We start from the raw sequence: 11,047 nt of genomic DNA, 5'->3' as shown, positions 1-11,047 counted from the left end.
GCAGCGGCCCGTGGAGGGAGTTCCGTGGGGCAGTAAGGCGGGGCGGGGGAGGGGCAGGGTGGGGCGATCTAAAAACCGGAATATGGATAATTACAGGTAAGTAAACAATTAAATAAATAAAACAAATTTCGTAGCGCGTACTGCATCGCATTTTGCGAAGCAGCGCGCGCTACGAAATTCGTTTTATTTATTTAATTGTTTACTTACCTGCAATTATCCATATTCCGGTTTTTAGAATCCCCCACCCTGCCCCTCCCCCGCCCCGCCTTACCGCCCCACGGAACTCCCTCCACGGGCCGCGGCTGGGAACACGAACCCAAGGCTGCAGAAATAATAAAACAATACGTTGTCATTTAACATAGCTTTGAAGCTCCCATCTTATGAGGATACAATTTACTCGGCTACCTTTTCAAAATAGATGCCTTAAATTCAATAAATATAAGGTTACTCCAGGAATCCTATATCATTCTTTAGTAATTGGTTATTTGTAAAACTATTTTTAACCGCTGTCGTTTTAGGCGTGAAGACACATGCATTGCTCATGATATGAATACTTATGCTTCAAAATGGCCACTGCCGCTTGTCCACGAAGACAGATAAGTTGATACTATTTTTGCCCCTTTTTTGTTTCTCTCAGGGAAAGTTCTTAGAAGACGGGTGTTGTGCAGATTGCGTTCCAATGAACTTCGGGGAGCATTTCAGATTGGTTTAGAAGCGTCTGATCTTGACATTGGCCCGAGAAATCTCTCATATTGGCCGTTGTAATTAAGAGCGTGGCTTAAAACACTTATGCTAAAACTCTGTATTAGCATACTTTGCTGCCCCACTGGTATTTTTCTGCCTTATTTGTCCACGTGAGCTCTTTCGTGCACTGTGGGAGAAACACTTGGGTAGGAGAAAGCTGGCACCGTGAGCTCTCGTGTAACGTGTGCAACTGGGATAGAAAAGCTGGGGCTGATTTCTAACGCTTAGCTGTATCTGCTGGCTTGTTCTGTACGCCTCATCTGCACGGGGACCTATTTAGCCCCTAGCACGGACTGTCCCCGCGCTGCTTCTAATGGAAGACAACTGGGGCATTCGGTTCCTGTCAATGCCACTCATGGCCCATCAGGTAACCTCACGGCTGCTCAAGTGCAGGTGTATGATCCGTCTTTGCAGCGGGCGCCTGGAGGACAAGGGCTCGGATTTGAGCTAACATATATAAAAAGCAACTGTTTGAAAATAAACTGAATTTGGGATTTATTATCTGCATAGCACATAGGCCTTCTAGCATTGAAGTCTCTGCTAATGCGTGCACTGTAGGTTTAATTGCAGAGTTGAAAACACCCTAAACCCTAAAACACTATACCCCCAGCACGGCCCTCCCCCGACCCCCAGTCCAGTCCCCACACTCAAACAGTACCCTGCACGACCCCTCAGCACTACCCTAAAATACTACCCTACACTACACTACACACACACCACAACACTACCCTAGAACACTACCCCCAGCACGACCCTCCCCCTACCCCCAGTCTGGTCCCCACACTCAAACACTACCCTGCACAACCCCCCACACTACCCTAAAACACTACCCTACTCTACACAAACACCACAACACTACCCTAAACCCTAAAACACTACCCCCAGCATGACCCTCCCCCGACCCCCAGTCCGGTCACTTCACTCAAATGCTACACTGCACGACCCTCCAGCACTACCCAAAACCATACACTACACAAACACCACAACACTACCCTAAAACACTACCCCCAGCACGACCCTCCCCCGACCCCCAGTCCGGTGCCCACACTCAAACACTACCCTGCACGACCCCCCAACACTACCCTGAACTCTAAAACACTACCCTACACTACACAAACACCACAACACTACCCTAAACCCTACAACACTACCCCCAGCATGACCCTCCCCCGACCCCCAGTCCGGTCCCTTCACTCAAACACTACCCTGCACGAACCCCCAGCACTACCCTAAAATCATTCACTTCACAAACAACACTACCCTAAACCCCAAAACACTACACCCAGCATGACCCTCCCCCGACCCCGAGTCTGGTCCCCACACTCAAACACTACCCTGCATGACCCTCCAGCACTACCCTAAAGCCTAAAACTCTACCCTACACTACACAAACACCACAAAACTACCCTAAACCCTAAAACACTACCCCCAGCACAAACCCCCAGTCCGGTCCCTACACTCAAACACTATCCTGCACGACCTCCCAGCACTACCCTAAACCCTAAAACACTACCCCCAGCACAACCCCCAGTCCGGTCCCTACACTCAAACACTACCCTGCACGACCCCCCAGCACTACCCTGATACCTAAAACACTACCCTACACTACACCAACACCACAACGCTACCCTAAACCCTAAAAGCTACCCCAGGACAACCCTCCCCAGACCTCCAGTCCGGTCACCACACTCAAACACTACCCTGCACGACCCCCGAGCACTACCCTAAACCCTAAAACACTACCCTACACTACACAAACACCACAATAGTATAATAAATAAGGCATACAAATAGTATAATAAATAAGGCAACGATCTACCATTCAGCATGCAGCTTGAATAGAATGTTAATAGTAGTCTGGGTAAAGTCCAGTAGTATTCAAATTGTTTGTATTCACTAAATGTTCTGCATTGTAAATGAAGACTATGCGATTACAAATAAGTATGTGCTTAGTATTCTGTTAGTATTCGAGAAGTACCACTCACATATCAGTAGTCTTCATGCACTAGCCTTCCCAAAAAGAACACTATTGAATACTAAAATTGGCATAAATTAGTCTTCGAATGCTATAAAAAGACAGGTTAACCACTAAATGTAGTATTCGACTTCGGTAAGGGTAGGCACAAAAAACAAAATTAGACTGCAACCATGTGATAAACAGTCGCTAATATTTCCTGACATAGCGAGTACAACAAGCAGATTTCCACCTACCAATCCTCTTAATGTCTTCCCAACCCCAGCCCAATCTGGCCGTTTCAGTAGCTGCCCCTGTACGAAAAGAGTGAGTCCCAAACAGTAAGGGTTTTTTTCCACGCAAGATCAAAGCTTTACGTCACACAGCTAATAAATGAGCACTAGTAATCTGATTCCCATTGCGATGAGAGAATATAATCCCCGTGCTGAATCTCCACCGAATTTATGAATGACTCCCACTCCCCCAAAGGACAGCATTCCTGTACACCACTTCTGTTTAAAATAATCCATATGCCTTTCCCTAGTTGATCAGTTTTTGAACTTCTCAACAAAATCCTCAATTTCCCTCCCAGAACATGAACCTCACTGAACTGAACACCCAACTCATCCCTTAACCCCAACATTTCTGAAACCCTAAAAGCGCCAAAAAATTTGCCATATCATGCAAAGCCCGAAGCGAGGGACCTCCCACATGTCATAACAGCAAACTGGCAATTTTACTAACAGCTGCTGCAAAAGAACAAAAGTGATTGGCTCCCGCAAAGGCAAAGAAGAAGAACGTTCTCTACTAAAACCCTTCAACATGCGACGTAAAAGACAATCCCCTCCTAAATCTTGACCCCTCAACAACTGGCCAGAGAAAGAAATCCCAGCCAATTTGCCAGAAATGGTTGTGGGTGACAAACCCCTGCTAATCAAATATAAAACAAACTGTAATAAGAAACATTTGTTACCATCTGAAACCCCAACAGAGCCATGAGATTTTGCATAACTTAAAAATTCAGTCCAGACCTGTCGATAACTGCGTCTGGTGGAAGGAGCTACAGACTTTTCAACCAGATCGATGATCTTCATTCCCCCAGCACCCAAGTGTCTTGCAGGATCGCAGTTTCGAAGTTGTCCGCCCCCGGCACCAAAGTGCGGAATTTCTGCCAATTAAAGCGAGACACCGCATCTGCAATTGAATTGTTAATGCCCGGAATGTGCCTAGCCCTAAAAACAATATTCAATTTGAGGCTCTGTAGCATGAACACCCGCAAAAGGTGTGGCGCCCGATCTCTTGCTTTTTGGTGATTAAAAAGCTCCACCACAGACCTATTATCAATGTGAAACAGTACGCACCTGTCCCGGAACTCCTCACCCCAGACTAGCAAAGCCACAATGAGGGGAAAGAATTCCAAAAAGGCAATACTGCGTCCCTGTTGAAGCCAATGATGAGGCCACCTCTCTGCACACCAGCGACCCTCCCAAAACAAACCAAAACCATGGGCCCCAGAAGCATCTGAAAAAATCTGAAACTGCCAGATGGTGTTATCCTCCACAAAAAAGAGAGAAACTCCATTAAAATCTTCCCAAAATTTTAGCCAAATCAAAAGATCTTCCCTGATGGCTTCAGTAATTCTAATCCTGTGATGAGGGAGGTATGCTCCTGACATTGCCATCCCCAACCGTCTGCAAAAAGTTCTGCTGGCCCTGACAACCGGACAAGCAAAGTTGAGATAGCCCAACAAACGCTGTACCTGTCTGAGCTCAATTTTATCTTTGTCGATAACCTCTAAAAGAAAGGACCTGATTTCTCCCACCTTTGCAACCGGCAAATGAGCCATCATAACTTCAGTGTCGATCTCTATACCCAAAAAAGTGAGTTCCTCCACATTGGGAACATTCATGCTTGAACCTGCAAAATTGTCTGGTGCATACTCCCCGGTTGAAGTTCCAACAGGAGCCAGGTGAAGCAGCTGTCCTCTACCAAAACCACCCGCCCCAACTTGGGCGGGGCGAGGCAGAAAGGGCGGATAAGTAATAGGCAGACCTCTTGCATTATGGGTCATCGCTGGCGGTTGAGTAGAGGACATCCACTGAAACCAAAGCCCCCGATCCACCTTCCCCCAAGGTTTATCATTGAAAATACTGACTCTAGCCCTGAATTCTTCGTCATAGCTGAGCCATGCAAAGCCACCGAAGAATAATTGTGCTTTACAAATGGTATCCATGTATTTAGACAATGCCACCGCCCTATCCTGATGTCTCTCACAATATACAGTCGCATAAATAAAAAATGCAGCGGTCCAATTCTCAATATTCTTAGGGACTCTGGGAGGTATAGAAAGCTCCCATTCTTCCTCCTTGGACCCCTCTTTAGCTTGAATGTCCCTATGAAGGAGTTTGAAAACCTCAACAAACTCATGTTGCCAAATTCTTTTCTTTGTTTTTTCCCCAAGATGTGTTCCCAGTGGCATAGCTAAACCAATATAAGGGAGTTTCTTATGAATGTTAACATTGATGACTGATTCCTGCCCCAAATTGGATTTATCAACGCCTGAAGCCTGCGTGACTTGACTTGAAGCTGTATTTGTCCCCGCAACACTGCTACTTAATGAGGATTGATCCAATCCTTTCACCACGCCCTCCCCTGCCCCCAAAACCTCATTCACAGGTGAATCACCAACCCCCACAGAACATGTACTATGCTTGCCCGCCAAAGGCTGTGACCAAGAAGCCCATCACTGAGGCTTACCTGTCGTTAACTGAGAAGCACGCTTTTGAAATTCCTGTGGATCATCACGACGACGATGACCATGACGCCGTACTTGATCCATCGCACTGTCTGCTCTTGACTTCTGCAACAAACTAGAAGAATTGTTTGCCCCCGAACCCTCTTTTGACAACAGATGTTCATGTCCCAAAGTACCTGCATTAACATCAAAACCTTCAGCAAAAAACCCTTCATTCATATTTCCCACCGCAAACCGATGATCAAAATGCACCTCAGACATTTCAAACTCAGCAGTGCTACTACCTGGCATTTCCCCATCCCCTACTCCGCCGTCGTGAAAATCCCAATTGGTCACAGGCCGCTGCTCAGAGAGCCCGGCCGTAACACAAGAATCCGCACCTGATCCATCTTGTGTACCTGATACATTGCCAAAAGCCGCAACCTGCTTCGCATTCAAAAGCCTGGAAACACCAGACGCTGGCTGAGAAACTGTAGAGGCTGCAAACTTCCAGCCGCCCTTGCCAGAAGCCGCTGACAACTTACCAACTCCAGCAGCCTGCACCGAGCTGCCAACTGCGGACGATGAAGGAGCAGAATGTTCAACCCACACCCACTGTCCACATTGTGGACCGAAGGAAGAGTCAAAAGCAAGCTGAGAGTGACGGGGGGCGGGATTCAGGAAAAATAGACTCAATGCCTGACAAAATCCCCAAATGGTCGCACTGCGAAAAGTCATGATCACTGTGAGGCCATACCTCCACCTCATCCAGAAATTCAGGAACATCTCCACCCTGAACTGATTCTGCTAACTCCGCATAAACTGATTTTTGAATGACAAAACCGGATTTTTCAACAGGGGGGCCTCTAGGAACAGGAAACAATATAACATCTGCAACGCCCCCCATGACGTCCCAACAACCTGCACATTCATAGGTACGTTAATATCTTTCATAGCAGGTGACAATGCTTGAATACCAGTCTCCTCATCCCCACTGTCACTACAATAATCAACTATCACTGCAGAGCGTCCATCCGGAAACACAGGAGGCGCTATATTAATTAATGTAACTCCTTCAGTTAAATGTGCGCTCTTCCTGTGCACCTTGCCGCCCAAATTGGTCCTTTTTGCAGGAGAAGGAGATGCTGTCACAGCAAAAGAATTAACTTCCCACTCACCAGCGCCCCTCCCAATGCTTGCCCGAGTGAATGAGGCAGACAGGCTCCTAGAAGCAGCACCGCCCCTGCTGACAACACGCCTCCTAGAACGGCCCACCCGAGGGGCGTAAACTGCCCCCAACTGACCTGCCTCCATTGCCGACAACGAGGAACAGCGTGGAGAAAGAAGCCTGCCAGCAACACTCCGTCGAGGCAGACGACCGCGGCTCTGCAGCTGAGTAGGTAACCTGCCGGCAGCAGCCAACTGTGAATGGCCTCTCGGCGGCAGGCATGCAGCCACAGCTTCATTTACTCCCAGCGCCGCCACACGCTTTGGGCATTTCACGCCCACCGCCAGAGCCGCAGACACTCCAGGCCGCAAGAGGTCTTCACGCCCCGCCTCGCATAGAATGCGGAGCGCGTCACTCACTGCAGCGTTTTCCGCCATAGCACCAACAAAGGACACACACGCCTCACGCTGAAAGGAAACAGCTCAGTGACAAACTAAGCTTCCAAAAATCCCCTCAGCGATAAAAAAAAAACGCCAAAAGACCCTCTATAAATAACCTACCTACAAGCACCGCCCCTTACCTACCTACAGCTATTGAGCTGCGTGGATTGTTCCACAGTGTGAAAAACCCCAGGGGAACACCGGCTCGCGCCAAGGTCCCCCTGGGTCCCCAGTGAGGAGAACATCAGCAGAGCGTAGATCAAGAGATGATTCAAACGAACCAACCAACAGGAGCCAGGGAGAAACGGTCCTCGTGTGGGTTTTATAGTAGTTGTGCAATATAAATACATTTATAATATTTAAATATTCTACAGAGTTCTAGTATATTTTAAACACTACAATTTGGCGACAATCTGTGCACCACCCAAGAAGAAGGATTCCAAGGCCCACCAAGAAACAATGGTTTCAGGAACATGAGTATTTTCAAGCAGTCTCACAAGGTCAACTTTTGCCGTTTACAAAGCGTCTGAATGTCGAAAAAGATGTACTTTTGTCTATATGCGCAGGGATGAGCACTCGTCACCGTTTCAGGTTTGCCATTGAGACCGGCATTGTATGTGTGGCACTTGGCATGGCTGGCTCGTGGCAGGCGTCTTCAGAAACTGTCACGCGGGCACAGCGCGTGAGACATTGCCATCAAACAATGGAGCACGAGCGTCACCGCGAGCTGTTGTTGCTTAGAGCGTAAACTCCGCCGCGAGCAGGGACCACGTTTGACGTATTCTGCGTCCATTGTAAAAACAATCTAGTACGCGCCTGTTAGCGTGAAATCCATTGTGTGTGGGTAAAAGCGGTGGTGGCCAACTTGGAAAATCAGCATATTTACATTGCAACTGGGACTCGCACACCAATTTGCAAACTCTTTCAGTGACCATTTTGTGTTTACAACGATGATTCGCACACCTAATGTAAACAGTTCTAATGGTGTTTTAAATTGGAGTTCATTAAAGTATCAAATATGTCGAGCAGACAGTGCCTTCCAGTGTTTACTGCTGGAACTGCACTTACTAATGTATCAATTACAACATCTGTTGCCACACTTTTATTTAGAGAAAGTTTCACAAAGCTTTACCTGTACTGCATGGTTTATGGAGCCGATTAAAACAGCGATTAGCACACATTCATTTGGTAGAGTCTACAACAGAGATCAACACACTAGTATTGCTATGTATTTTACTGGAATTTATAATACATTCCTCTACAAGTTATTAGTCAGCATGGCTAATTCCAATATTTGCAGTCAACCACCACTATTTCTTCAGTCACCAGGGAAACAAGTAATGAGATGGAAATATCGGCACAAGTCAATTGAAAACTATGTAATTGCTAATGGCAAAAAGTTTGATTCTAAATGGAAAAAAGCATGTATGTATGCCTTGTTGGGTATGGCAGGTCAAATGTTTTTTGATAACCTACCAGAGATTGAAGCAGGTCATTTTGTACCTTTAAATGAATACGAGGAGGCAGTAAAAAGGACGGAGAAACAGTTTATTGAAGCACCAAATCTTATGGTGGAAAGGCATGTTTTTAATTTGAGAAAACAGGAAAAAGAAAGTATTGAAGAGTACATTGCGGGTTAACCTATTTTTAGCAGCTATCAATCAAAACATTTATAGAGCACGCTACTCACCCGTGAGGGTCTCAAGGCGCAGGGGGGGGGGGGGGGCATGAAGCAGCTACTGATCGAACAGCCAGGTCTTGAGAAGTCTCCTGAAGGTCAGCAAGTCCTGGGTCTGTCGCAGGTGGATGAGGAGGGTGTTCCATGTTGTGGTATTCTGTATCCTGTATTCTTTTCTGTATCTTACTGTTTCTTTAATTTACTAGGATGTATTCTTTAGAACTCTATTATGTCACGTAGCCACTATGTTCCAACCTAGTCAGTTGCTGTCTTGGTTTCTGCTTCTGTAACTGCTCATGCCGTGGGCTCTATTCTGCATACTACTTTTCCTGCTTATCTTATAATAAAAGTAGTGTTTGGACTTCGTCCAGCGTTTCCTGGTATTACTGGCATTCCCCTCCCCTACATATTGGTACCAGGAGTGGGGTAAAAAAATTCTGCCTATTCTACGCTGTCCTGTATCCCTACTGGGGCCCACCGGACTGTTCTACTCTTCATCCGGCATCCTGACGACCTTTTTTGGACACTATTTCAAGGTGAGTCAAATGTAACTAATTCCCCTTTGATGCAAGCTTTCTGCCGTTGGATGCGCTCACGCCATTTCAAAAGCCGCTTGCCTGGAGCGCTCCTACCTCCGTGTTCCAGATTCCTTTGGAACTTAGTCGTCCATTTCGTTCTCCTTCCTGCCTCTCCCAACATCAGTCAAAGAAAGTTGCCGCTGTGCATCCTGGGAGATGTCACACGTCACGCGCATGACGCCTTGACGTCACACGCATTAGCCGCGGCCATTTTGAGTGAGGAAATTTTACTTGTGCGACGCTACGATCGGTGATTCGCACACCATTTTCACACCATTTCCAGATTACCTCATTTGTCTGCATTTACCTAGTGCGCACGTCGTTCCTGTTTTATTTCACATACCAGCTATTACCAAGTGCGATACCACCACTGGTGATTCGCACACCAGAGCCATTTTACTACATGCTGCCATCCTCCTTCATGGGACTGCCGTCGTGCGACACACGGTGATTCGCACACCTTTATATGCCTATTGCATACTAGTGAGTCAATATTACATATCTTACAGTTGTGTTTATTCTCAAAGTGCTCACACGTTATTATACTTTTATTTCACAATATTCACATTTGTACTGCACGTTATCAACGCATTACTACGTGTTCAATAAGTTCAAATTCTTCATTTTAATGGCATCCATCCAAGGAGTCATTTAACCAGCACCTTTCTTCTCAAAACCTGGCAAACCTCATTTAAAGTGGTCAGAATCGCTTCAAAACTTTGAAAACGACCTCACTGCCATCGACGCGGATGGTTATTCTCCTACGAGGAAACTAGCTTTACTAATAAACCATCTAGACACAGCTGGTCGCAGGGTGTTCGACAATTTACCACCTTATCCTGCTCCCACATCCGAAGATACTGTTTGGAATGTTTTCATCAAACCTAAGTCACGTATGGCTAAACAATATTCCGACTCCACAAGTGTTATATTAGAAAGATTTTATTTCACCATGTGTAAGCAATCTTCAGAGGAGTCTGTGGAAGATTATATAGCAACTTTTAGAGTTTTTTCCGAGAAGTGTGAGTTCGGCCCTGGTGTTGAAACTTACATAAGAGATCAGTTCATCTTCTATTGTTATTCCAAAAAGATCCAAGAGCGTCTCCTCACTTCATGTAATCCCACCTTGGCTGAAACAATTGACATTGCCAAAAGCATTTAACGATCAATTGTCACATCTAAGGTTTTGTCCAGTCACTCTAATCAAACTACACTTCTTCCCACTCAAGCCACGATTCCTTCAAATGTAAGTCTAGTTTCTGATGTAAGTCTAGTTTCTGATGACAATACTGTGTGCGCTATAAATGCTAAACAAACTTTCAAAAAGAGACCCTATAAAAATCAACCTTCAAGAGGCCAGTTGGTTTGTTTTCGGTGTGGTTCTAGGAATCACATAGGAAACAATCCCAGTTGTCCAGTCTTAGGGAAGAAATGTTCCAAGTGTCAGAAATTCGGGCACTTTCAGGGTGTATGTAGGACTGGTATGAATGCTAGTAGAGTTAACGTTTCAAGCATTACTTTAGACACTCCTGATGTCCAAGATTACACTTCTAAATTTGCTAACATCTTAGTTACTGTCGAAGTTCCCGACTCTTTGGACAAACCTATTAAAGGACCATTAGTTGACATTTCCATTGATGGTAGAACTATTTTGGCCATGGCTGATTCGGGAGCTCCGATTACTATTCTAGCAGATAGTACATTCTACAAATTTTGGCCTGTTGACATGTCTCTTCTCACCCCAGATATCA

General features: G+C 46.0%; 1 protein-coding gene across 2 annotated transcripts in view; it reads left to right on the top strand.

Moving 5' to 3' along the window:
• Positions 1-11,047, top strand: part of LOC146808729 (cell adhesion molecule CEACAM6-like) — a 185,445-nt gene that overhangs the window by 142,076 nt on the left and 32,322 nt on the right. The gene's annotated exons all lie outside the window — the stretch shown is intronic.

Source organism: Triturus cristatus, chromosome 7 (assembly GCF_964204655.1).
Source record: "Triturus cristatus chromosome 7, aTriCri1.1, whole genome shotgun sequence".
In the NCBI taxonomy this organism is placed as follows: domain Eukaryota; kingdom Metazoa; phylum Chordata; class Amphibia; order Caudata; family Salamandridae; genus Triturus; species Triturus cristatus.
This window is presented reverse-complemented; position numbering and strand designations above follow the sequence as displayed.